This window comes from Tachyglossus aculeatus, chromosome Y4 (genome assembly GCF_015852505.1).
Source record: "Tachyglossus aculeatus isolate mTacAcu1 chromosome Y4, mTacAcu1.pri, whole genome shotgun sequence".
NCBI classification, from domain to species: Eukaryota; Metazoa; Chordata; class Mammalia; order Monotremata; family Tachyglossidae; genus Tachyglossus; species Tachyglossus aculeatus.
The window spans coordinates 4605533-4617941 of NC_052096.1; positions in this window are offsets into that span (position 1 = coordinate 4605533).

A 12409-nucleotide genomic window follows, 5' to 3' on the forward strand; every position below is an offset into this window, starting at 1 on the left:
ACGTTGAAGGAGAGACACTGGTGCCCGTTGTGGTCTCTGTCGTGCTGGAGTGGGTTGTGATAACTGTGCTGCTGGTTCCTGGGGCAGTGGGGCTGGAGGCTGTCACTGCAGATGTTTCAGTGGACATTGAGGGAGAGGCACTGCTGCCCGTTGTGGTCTCTGTCATGCTGGAGTGGGTTGTGATAACTGTGCTGCTGGTTCCTGGGGCAGTGGGGCTGGAGGCTGTCACTGCAGATGTTTCACTTGACACTGAGGGAGAGGCACTGCTGCCCGTTGTGGTCTCTGTTGTGCTGAAGTGGGTTGTGATAACCATGCTGCTGGTTCCTGGGGCAGTGGGTCTGGAGGCTGTCACTGCAGATGTTTCACTTGACACTGAGGGAGAGGCACTGCTGCCCGTTGTGGTCTCTGTCGTGCTGGAGTGGGTTGTGATAACCGTGCTGCTGGGGCCTGGGACAGTGGGACTGGAGGCTGTCACTGTAGACGTTTCACTGGATGCTGAGGGAGAGACAGTGGAGCCCGTTGTGGTGATAGCGGTGCTGCTGGGGCCTGGGGCAGTGGGTCTGGAGGATGTCACTGTAGACATTTCACTGGAAGCTGAGGGAGAGACACTGGAGCCCGTTGTGGTGATAGCCGTGTTGCTGGGGCCTGGGGCAGTAGGAGTGGAGGATGTCACTGTAGAGGTTTCACTGGATGCTGAGGGAGAGACACTGGAACCCGTTGTGCTCTCTGTCATGCTGGAGTGGGTTGTGATAGCCGTGCTGCTTGTGGCTGGTGCAGTGGAGCTGGAAGACTTAACTGTAGATGTTTCACTGGACGCTGAGGGAGAGGCACTGGAGCCCAGCGTGGTGATAACCGTGCTGCTGGGGCCTGGGACAGTGGGGCTGGAGGCTGTCACAGTAGAGGTTTCACTGGACGCTGAGGGAGAGACACTGGAGCTCGTTATGGTCTCTGTCATGCTGGAGTGGGTTGTGATAACTGTGCTGCTGGGGCCCGTTGTGGTGATAACCGTGCTGCTGGTGGCTGGGGCAGTGGGGCTGGAGGATGTCACTGTAGAGGTTTCACTGGAAGCTGAGGGAGAGACACTGGAGCCCATTGTGGTGATAGCCGTGCTGCTGGGGCCTGCGGAAGTGGAGCTGGAGGCTGTCACTGTAGAGGTTTCACTGGATGCTGAGGGAGAGACACTGGAGCCCGTTATGGTCTCTGTCGTGCTGGAGTGGGTTGTGGTAACTGTGCTGCTGGGGCCCGTTGTGGTGATAACCATGCTGCTGGTGTCTGGGGCAGTGGAGCTGGAGGATGTCACTGTAGACATTTCACTGGAAGCTGAGGGAGAGACACTGGAGCCCGTTGTGGTGATAACCGTGCTGCTGGGGCCTGGGGCAGTGGATCTGGAGGCTGTCACAGTAGAGGTTTCACTGGATGCTGAGGGAGAGACACTGGAGCCCGTTGTGGTCTCTGTCGTGCTGGAGTGGGTTGTGATAACTGTGCTGCTGGGGCCCGTTGTGGGGATAACCGTGCTGCTGGTGTCTGGGGCAGTGGAGCTGGAGGATGTCACTGTAGACATTTCACTGGAAGCTGAGGGAGAGACACTGGAGCCCGTCGTGGTGATAGCCGTGCTGCTGGGGCCTGCGGAAGTGGAGCTGGAGGCTGTCACTGTAGAGGTTTCACTGGATGCTGAGGGAGAGACACTGGAGCCCGTTGTGGTCTCTGTCGTGCTGGAGTGGGTTGTGATAACTGTGCTGCTGGGGCCCGTTGTGGGGATAACCGTGCTGCTGGTGTCTGGGGCAGTGGAGCTGGAGGCTGTCACTGTAGACATTTCACTGGAAGCTGAGGGAGAGACACTGGAGCCCGTTGTGGTGATAGCCGTGCTGCTGGGGCCTGGGGCAGTGGAGCTGGAGGCTGTCACTGTAGAGGTTTCACTGGATGCTGAGGGAGAGACACTGGAGCCCGTTGTGGTCTCTGTCGTGCTGGAGTGGGTTGTGGTAACTGTGCTGCTGGGGCCCGTTGTGGGGATAACCGTGCTGCTGGTGTCTGGGGCAGTGGGGCTGGAAGCTGTCACTGTAGAGGTTTCACTGGATGCTGAGGGAGAGACACTGGAGCCCGTTATGATCTCTGTCGTGCTGGAGTGGGTTGTGATAACTGTGCTGCTGGGGCCCGTTGTGGGGATAACCGTGCTGCTGGTGTCTGGGGCAGTGGTGCTGGAGGATGTCACTGTAGACATTTCACTGGAAGCTGAGGGAGAGACACTGGAGCCCGTTGTGGTGATAGCCGTGCTGCTGGGGCCTGCGGAAGTGGAGCTGGAGGCTGTCACTGTAGAGGTTTCACTGGATGCTGAGGGAGAGACACTGGAGCCCGTTGTGGTCTCTGTCGTGCTGGAGTGGGTTGTGGTAACTGTGCTGCTGGGGCCCGTTGTGGGGATAACCGTGCTGCTGGTGCCTGGGGCAGTGGAGCTGGAGGATGTCACTGTAGACGTTTCACTGGAAGCTGAGGGAGAGACACTGGAGCCCGTCGTGGTGATAACCGTGCTGCTGGGGCCTGGGGAAGTGGAGCTGGAGGCTGCCACTGTAGAGGTTTCACTGGATGCTGAGGGAGAGACACTGGAGCCCGTTGTGGTCTCTGTCGTGCTGGAGTGGGTTGTGACAACTGTGCTGCTGGGGCACATTGTGGTGATAACTGTGCTGCTGGTGGCTGGGGCAGTGGGGCTGGAGGATGTCACTGTAGACGTTTCACTGGATGCTGAGGGAGAGACACTGGAGCCCGTTGTGGTGATAACCGTGCTGCTGGGGCCTGGGGAAGTGGAGCTGGAGGCTGCCACTGTAGAGGTTTCACTGGATGCTGAGGGAGAGACACTGGAGCCTGTTGTGGTCTCTGTCGTGCTGGAGTGGGTTGTGGCAACTGTGCTGCTGGGGCCTGTTGTGAGGATAACCGTGCTGCTGGTGCCTGGGGCAGTGGAACTGGAGGATGTCACTGTAGACGTTTCACTGGAAGCTGAGGGAGAGACACTGGAGCCCGTTGTGGTGATAACCGTGCTGCTGGGGCCTGGGGAAGTGGAGCTGGAGGCTGCCACTGTAGAGGTTTCACTGGATGCTGAGGGAGAGACACTGGAGCCCGTTGTGGTCTCTGTCGTGCTGGAGTGGGTTGTGACAACTGTGCTGCTGGGGCACATTGTGGTGATAACTGTGCTGCTGGTGGCTGGGGCAGTGGGGCTGGAGGATGTCACTGTAGACATTTCACTGGAAGCTGAGGGAGAGACACTGGAGCCTGTTGTGGTGATAACCGTGCTGCTGGGGCCTGGGGAAGTGGAGCTGGAGGCTGTCACGGCGGACATTTGACACATAGTAAGTGCTTAACAAATATCATCAAAAATGGCAACAACCCCATTTCTCTTATCTCTCAAGCCTGTAACTTTGACATCATTTTTGACTCTTCCCACTTTTCCAACCTCCAGAATGAGTCTCCCACTAAATCCCGTTGGTGTCTTCCTCCACAATATATCCAGAATCTCCCCCTTCCTTCCCTTCCAAATTTCCACCTCGCTGGTAGAGGCATTTTTCATACCCTCCATGTCTGCTCCAACGGCCTCCTCCCTGACCTCCCCATCTCCAGCCTCCCCGTCTCCTGTCCACGCTTCACTTTTCTGCCTGGCTCGTTTTTCTAAAACGCTAATCTTTTCAGTCGTATTTATTGAGCGCTTACTGTGTGCAGAGCACTGTACTAAGCGCTTGGGAAGTCCAAGTTGGCGACACAGAGAGACGGTCCCTACCCAACAGCGGGCTCACGGTCTAGAAGAGTCACAGTCTTTTGTCTCTCCAGTCCTCAAAGACCTCGAAGGGTCAGTGTTCTCCCCTTCCTCTCCGCGTCAAACAGAAATCCATCAGTGTTGGTTTGAAATCACTCGATCAGTTATTCACGCTCTTCTCCCCCTACACTTCATTTTGCGTGCTTCACTTCTCTCAAGCTCACCTGCCTGTTAGATTTCATTCTCTTCTCTGTTCCTCTCCCAAGCCGGCTCTCTTCCTCCCTTCAAGGCCCTACTGAGAGCTCACCTCCTCCAGGAGGCCTTCCCAGACTGAGCCCCCTCCTTCCTCTCCCCCTCCTCCCCCTCTCCATCCCCCCATCCTACCTCCTTCGCTTCCCCATAGCACCTGTATATATGTATATATGTTTGTACATATTTATTACTCTATTTATTTATTTATTTATTTTACCTGTACGTATCTATTCTATTTATTTTATTTTGTTAATATGTTTGGTTTTGTTCTCTGTCTCCCCCTTCTAGACTGTGAGCCCACTGTTGGGTAGGGACTGTCTCTATATGTTGCCAACTTGGACTTCCCAAGCGCTTAGTACAGTGCTCTGCACACAGTAAGCGCTCAATAAATACGATTGATGATGATGATGACGGACCACTGCATTCCCTACTTCCAACGCCTTTCTGAAATCCCGTGTCCCCCAGAAGCCTTCTTTGACTCACATCTCACCTCCTCACCCCTTATCCCCCTCCTCCCAACTGTTGCAGCATGGCTCAGCGGAAAGAGCCCGGGCTTGGGAGTCAGAAGTCGTGGGTTCTAATCCCGGCTCTGCCGCTTGTCAGCTGAGTGACTTTGGGCCAGCCACTTCACTTCTCTGGGCCTCAGTTCCCTCATCTGTAAAATGGGGATTAAGACTGTGAGCCCCACCTGGGACAACCTGATTACGTTGCACCTTTCATCGACCCCAGCGTTTAGAACAGTGCTTGGCACATAGTAAGCGCCATCGTTATTATTATTATTGTAATTATTACTTCAGCATTTCCACCTCCCCTAAGCATTTGGTTTGCTGACCCACTCTCCAATCAATCAATCAATCAATTGTATTTATTGAGCGCTTACTGTGTGCGGAGCACTGTACTAAGCGCTTGGGAAGTCCAAGTTGGCAACATAGAGAGACGGTCCCTACCCAACAGTGGGCTCACAGTCTAAAAGGGGGAGACAGAGAACAAAACCAAACATACTAACAAAATAAAATAAATAGAATAGATATGTACAAGTAAAATCAATCAATCAATCGCATCTCCACAACGTTACGACCTTGGGGAAGTCACTTGGCTTCTCTGTGCCTCAGTTCCCTCATCTGTAAAATGGGGATTAATGTTGCGTGCCCCATATGGGACAGGGACTGCGTCCAACCTGATTAGCTTGTTTCTCCCCCAGCGCTTAGCAAAGTGCTTGACACACAGAGCTTAACAAATACCATCAACATTATTACGATTATTATGTCATCAGGCTGAAGCAGCGTGGCTCAATGGAAAGAGCACGGGCTTTGGAGTCAGAGGTCATGGGTTCAAATCCCGGCTCTGCCACTTGTCAGCTGTGTGACTTTGGGCAAGTCACTTCACTTCTCTGCGCCTCAGTTACCTCATCTGGAAAATGGGGATTAAGACTGTGAGCCCCCCGTGGGACAACCTGATCACCTTGTAACCTCCCCAGCACTTAGAACAGTGCTTTGCATGTAGTAAGTGCTTAATAAATGCTATCATTATTATTATTAAACTCACTCATTCATTCAGTCATATTTATTGAGCACTGATGGGGTGCAAAGAACGGTACAAAGGGCTTGGGAGAGGACAGTCGATAAACTTGATCATTTCCTCTTATCTGCAGTGTATTTTAGTGTCTGTCTCCCTTGCTAGATTATAAACTGCTTGAGAGGAGTTTATACTCCTGATTCTACTGTACTTGCCCACCTCCACTTGATTGGTAATAATAATAATAATAATAATGGTATCTATTAAGTGCTTATGATGTGACAAGCACTATTCTAAGCTCTGGGGTAGATTCAAGGTAAGCAGGTTGTCCCACATGGGACTCACAGTCTTAATCCCCATTTTACAGATGAGGTAACTGAGGCACAGAAAAGCTAAGTGACTTGCCCAAAGTCACACAGCTCGTCATCTTCCCCAGTGGCTGGAAGGAAACGGCCACTTCCTTCTCCCCATGAGGCTTTAGAAAAGGGGGAAACTGAGACCCAAATGGAGAGTAAGGGTTGGCTGGCCGGCTCTCCCCTAAATCCCAATCTCTGAAGAAGTCTGTCAGTCAGTCATATTTATTGAACGCTTACTGTGAGCAGAGCACTGTACTAAGCGCTTGGGAGAGTCCAATAGAAAAATAAACAGACACATTCCCTGCCCACGACGAGTCAGTCAGTGAGACAATCGTATTTACTGGGCGCTTATTGTGCGCATAGCACTGTACTAAGCACTTGGGACAGTCCAGTAGACACATTCCCAGCCCACAGCTAGCTGACAGTCTAGTGGGGGAGACAGACATTAATAGAAATAAAGAAATGACAGATACATACATATATATATATATATGTAGATTCTTTCAATCATATTTATTGAGCCCTTACTGTGTGCGGAGTACTGTACTAAGCACTTGGGAAGTACAAGTCGGCAACATATTGAGACGGTCCCTACCCAATAGCAGGCTCACAGTCTAGAAGGGGGAGACGGAGAACAAAACAGAACATGTTAACAAAATAAAATAAATAGAATAAATATGTACAAACAAATATGTACAAAATGAATAAATAGAGTAATGCTGTGGGGCTGGAAGAGGGATAATAATAATAATAATGATGGCATTTATTAAGCGCTTACTGTGTGCAGAGCACTGTACTAAGCGCTTGGGAAGTACAAGTCGGCAACATATAGATACGGTCCCTACCCAACAGCGGGCTCACAGTCTAGAAGGGGGAGACAGAGAACAAAACAGAACATGTTAACAAAATAAGATAAATAGAATAAATATGTACAAACAAAATAAATAAATAGAGTAACGCTGTGGGGCTGGAAGGGGGATAATAATAATAATAATAATGATGGCATTTATTAAGCGCTTACTATGTGCAAAGCACTGTTCTAAGCACTGGATGAAGAAAGGGGGCAAGTCAGGGCGACACAGAAGGGAGTGGGAGAAGAGGAAAGGAGGGCTTAGTCAGCCAGGGAAGGCCTCTTGGAGGAGACGGGCCTTCAATAAGACTTTGAAGAAGGGGCGAGTCATTGTCGGCTAGGAGGAGGGAGGGCATTTCAGGCCAGAGTCAGGACTCGAGTTGGCTGTGAGATAGACGAGATGGAGGGCCAGCGAGCGGGTTGGGTTGAAGTAAGAGGGTAGCCAGGTGAGGTAGAAAGGGGCAAGGGGATTGACTGCTTTAAAGCCAAAGGTGAGGAGTTTCTGTTTGATGCAAAGGTGGATAACAACCATTGCAGGTTCTTGAGGAAGTGGTAGGGAAGAGAGTCGAAGGGGCAAGGGGACTGACTGCTTTAAAGCCAAAGGTGAGGAGTTTCTGTTTGATGCAAAGGTGGATGGAAACCATTGCAGGTTCTTGAGGAAGTGGTAGGGAAGAAAGTCGAAGGGGCAAGGGGATTGACTGCTTTAAAGCCAAAGGTGAGGCGTTTCTGTTTGATGCAAAGGTGGATGGCAACCATTGCAGGTTCTTGAGGAAGTGGTAGGGAAGAGAGTCGAAGGGGCAAGGGGATTGACTGCTTTAAAGCCAAAGGTGAGGAGTCTCTGTCTGATGCAAAGGTGGATGGCAACCATTGCAGGTTCTTGAAGAAGTGGTAGGGAACAGAGTCGAAGGGGCAAGGGGATTGACTGCTTTAAAGCCAAAGGTGAGGAGTTTCTGTCTGAAGCAAAGGTGGATGGCAACCATTGCAGGTTCTTGAGGAAGTGGTAGGGAAGAGAGACGAAGGGGCAAGGGGATTGACTGCTTTAAAGCCAAAAGTGAGGAGTTTCTGTTGGATGCAAAGGTGGATGGCAACCATTGCAGGTTCTTGAGGAAGTGGTAGGGAAGAGAGTCGAAGGGGCAAGGGGATTGACTGCTTTAAAGCCAAAGGTGAGGAGTTTCTGTTTGATGCAAAGGTGGACGGCAACCATTGCAGGTTCTTGAGGAAGTGGTAGGGAAGAGAGTTGAAGGGGCAAGGGGATTGACTGCTTTAAAGCCAAAGGTGAGGAGTTTCTGTTTGATGCAAAGGTGGATGGCAACCATTGCAGGTTCTTGAAGAAGTGGTAGGGAAGAGAGTCGAAGGGGCAAGGGGATTGACTGCTTTAAAGCCAAAGGTGAGGAGTTTCTGTTGGATGCAAAGGTGGATGGCAACCACTGCAGGTTCTTGAGGAAGTGGTAGGGAAGAGAGTCGAAGGGGCAAGGGGATTGACTGCTTTAAAGCCAAAGGTGAGGAGCTTCTGTCTGATGCAAAGGTGGATGGCAACCATTGCAGGTTCTTGAGGAAGTGGTAGGGAAGAGAGTCGAAGGGGCAAGGGGATTGACTGCTTTAAAGCCAAAGGTGAGGAGTTTCTGTCTGAAGCAAAGGTGGATGGCAACCATTGCAGGTTCTTGAGGAAGTGGTAGTGAAGAGAGTCGAAGGGGCAAGGGGATTGACTGCTTTAAAGCCAAAGGTGAGGAGCTTCTGTCTGATGCAAAGGTGGATGGCAACCATTGCAGGTTCTTGAGGAAGTGGTAGGGAAGAGAGTCGAAGGGGCAAGGGGATTGACTGCTTTAAAGCCAAAGGTGAGGAGTTTCTGTCTGAAGCAAAGGTGGATGGCAACCATTGCAGGTTCTTGAGGAAGTGGTAGGGAAGAGAGACGAAGGGGCAAGGGGATTGACTGCTTTAAAGCCAAAAGTGAGGAGTTTCTGTTGGATGCAAAGGTGGATGGCAACCACTGCAGGTTCTTGAGGAAGTGGTAGAGAAGAGAGTTGAAGGGGCAAGGGGATTGACTGCTTTAAAGCCAAAGGTGAGGAGTTTCTGTTTGATGCAAAGGTGGATGGCAACCATTGCAGGTTCTTGAAGAAGTGGTAGGGAAGAGAGTCGAAGGGGCAAGGGGATTGACTGCTTTAAAGCCAAAGGTGAGGAGTTTCTGTCTGATGCAAAGGTGGATGGCAACCATTGCAGGTTCTTGAAGAAGTGGTAGGGAAGAGAGTCGAAGGGGCAAGGGGATTGACTGCTTTAAAGCCAAAGGTGAGGAGTTTCTGTTGGATGCAAAGGTGGATGGCAACCACTGCAGGTTCTTGAGGAAGTGGTAGGGAAGAGAGTCGAAGGGGCAAGGGGATTGACTGCTTTAAAGTCAAAGGTGAGGAGCTTCTGTCTGATGCAAAGGTGGATGGCAACCATTGCAGGTTCTTGAGGAAGTGGTAGAGAAGAGAGTCGAAGGGGCAAGGGGATTGCCTGCTTTAAAGCCAAAGGTGAGGAGTTTCTGTCTGATGCAAAGGTGGATGGCAACCATTGCAGGTTCTTGAGGAAGTGGTAGGGAAGAGAGTTGGAGCTGGGTTGGGTGGGGGCGGGGGGTAGTCAGAAGGGGAGGGGGAGTCAGCTACACACTAAGGAGAATGAGTCAAAGTCTCCTAAGGAAGAAGGGGGTCCCATCCAGGAGGCTTTCCCAGATTGAGCCCCCTTCTTCCTCTCCCCCTCCTCCCCCTCTCCACCCCCCCCACCTTACCTCCTTCCCTTCCCACAGCACCTGATGATGATGATGATGATGGCATTTGTTAAGTGCTTACTATGTGCAAAGCACTGTTCTAAGCGCTGGGGGGGATACAAGGTGATCAGGTTGTCCCACGTGGGGCTTACAGTCATCATCCCTATTTTACAGATGAGGGAACTGAGGCTCCGAGAAGTTAAGTGACTTGCCCAAGGTCACACAGCAGACATACAGCAGAGCCGGAACTCGAACCCATGACCGCTGACTCCAAAGCCCGGGCTCTTTCCACTGAGCCACGCTGCTTCTCTGTATATATGGATATATGTTTGTACATATTATTACTCTATTTATTTTACTTGTACATATCTATTCTGTTTATTTCATTTTGTTAGTAGGTTTGGTTTTGTTCTCTGTCTCCCCCTTCTAGACTGTGAGCCCACTGTTGGGTCGGGACCGTCTCTAGATGTTGCCAACTTGTACTTCCCAAGCGCTTAGTACAGTGCTCTGCACACAGTAAGTGCTCAATAAATACGATTGATTGATTGATTGATTGATCCAGCCCCCTTCCCATGGCTGCCTTGGCCAGTCAGTCAGTCATAATTATTGAGCGCTTACTGTTTGCAGAGCACTGTACTAAGCTCTTGGAAGAAGAAAAGAGAACAATAATAATAATAATAATAATCACATCTATTAAGAACCTACTATGTGCAAAGCACTGTTCTAAGCGCTGGGGAGGTTAAAAGGTAATCAGGTTGTCCCACGTGGGGCTCACAGTCTTAATCCCCATTTTACAGGTGAGGGAACCGAGGCACAGAGAAATGAAGTGACTTGCCCAGAGTCACACAGCTGACAAGTGGCAGAGCCGGGATTTGAACAATATACAGACACCCTCCCTGGCCACAACAAGCTTACAGTCCAAAGGGAGGGAGACAGACATTAAGGAGAAGCAGCCCCTTGGGAAATGTGACTGACCTGCTGTTATGGAGGTACCTCCATGCTGAATCAGGAGGACTAGAAACCAGTAGAGCAGCATCTTCTTTTGTCACCGAGGGAGCCGACGTCCCTCTGGGCAGCGTCCGTCCCCCTCCAGACCCGCTCCTCTGTGAAGTGAGCGCCCTGGCAGGGAGGAGCTGAGAAAGAAATGGCCCCCACGCTGTAGGGGGGTGGGGTGGGGGGGGACGGGAAACAGACCTTTGTCCCTCACCGCTTGGACTCCCCAAAGGCCGGGCTCCTGGGTCCACTAAGCTGGACCCAATGTGCCGCTCCCCTAGAGTTCAAAGGGAAGCGGGGAGTAGAAGCCCCAAGGCCCCAGTTTGGCCCCCGCACCCTCCTCCCTCCCCGCAATGGCAGATTTATCACCTTGAAGAAAACAATATATCTGGACCAGGAAACAGGAGAAAAAGCTAAGGAATGGGGATTAGGGGGAGGGGGAGGAGGAGGAGGAAGGGAAGGAGGTAAAGGAGCCAGGGTGAGGCACCTTGTGGGGAATTCCGGGCAGGAGGAGGAAGAGAAAGTGAGTTCTTAAGGCGGGAGCAATTCAGGGTGACGGCCGAGGGGAGGAAAGAGAGGCAGAGACAGAAAGAGATAATAATAATAATGATGATGGCATTTGTTAAGCGCTTACTATGTGCAGAGCACTGTTCTAAGCACTGGATAGGTGAGAGACTCACAGAGAGAGTGAGCGAGCAAACGTATTAGGGCCCGGGATACTGGTTGATGTCGGGACTCCTGGAATCCCTTTGGGATTCCCCCAAGAAGCTTTGTCTGTCCCTCGACAGTCCTCTAGACTATCAGCTCATTAAGAGCAGGGAATCTGTCTATCGTTCTATTGGACTCTCCCAAGCGCTTAGTACAGTGCTCTGCACACAGTAAGCGCTCGCTAATACAATTGAATAAATGCAATTGAATGAATGCCACTCCCTCGGCCCATACGAATGTCTTGTCTTAGGCCGTCAAGTCGTTTCCGACCCATAGCATCACCACGGATACATCTCTCCCAAAACGCACCGCTCCCCATTCTGGAAGTGCATCCATAGTTTTTTCTTGGTTGGGAAGTGGCTTACCATCACCTCCTTCCACGCAGTAAACTTGAGTCTCTGCTCTCGACTCTCTTCCATGCCGCTGCTGCCCAGCACGGGTGAGTTTTGACTTGTAGCAGGTTTCCTGCCACTCGCTAGCCACTGGCCAAGCTAGGGATGGAATGGATGGGCCTCTGCTTGACTCTCCCTCCCATAGCCGAGACTAGTAGAGGACTGGAAATCAATCAATCAATCAATCGTATTTATTGAGCGCTTACTGTGTGCAGAGCACTGTACTAAGCGCTTGTACTTGTACTAAACCTATACTAAACTTTCCAGGTGTGACCCTGAGAGGGGAATCCAGATGCAGAAGCAGCATGGCTTAGTGGAAAGAGCCCGGGTTTGGGAGCCAGAAGTCGTGGGTTCTAATCCCAGCTCCGCCGCTTTCTACTGTGTGACTTTGGGCAAGTCGCTTGGCTTCGCTGTGCCTCAGTTCCCTCATCTGTAAAATGAGGATTGAGACTGTGAGCCCCATATGGTACAACCCGATGACCTTGTATCTACTCCAGTGATTAGAACAGTGCTGGCACATAGTAAGCGCTTAACAAATACCGTCATTAATATTATTATTATGTAAAGGGCCTCAAGTTCCTTGGGACACTCTTGAGTAAGCAAGAGTTCTGGCACAGAGGGAATTGGGACTAAAGTGCATACATCTCTCCAACCTCCTCGTTCCGCTCCCACGGCTTTCTTCCCGCTCCAGGGCCTCACCCTCTTTCCTCTCCCTTATTCCTCCTCACCCCTCTCACGCAGCAAATGTGCCGCAAACGGTAACACCTGACGTCCCTCGACTTCCGCCTTAACCCTAGGTGGGAAGCCCGGACAACTGTTTGGCCGATTGTCCCCCTCCCCTCCCGCCCCTAGGTCTCGGTTTCCGGA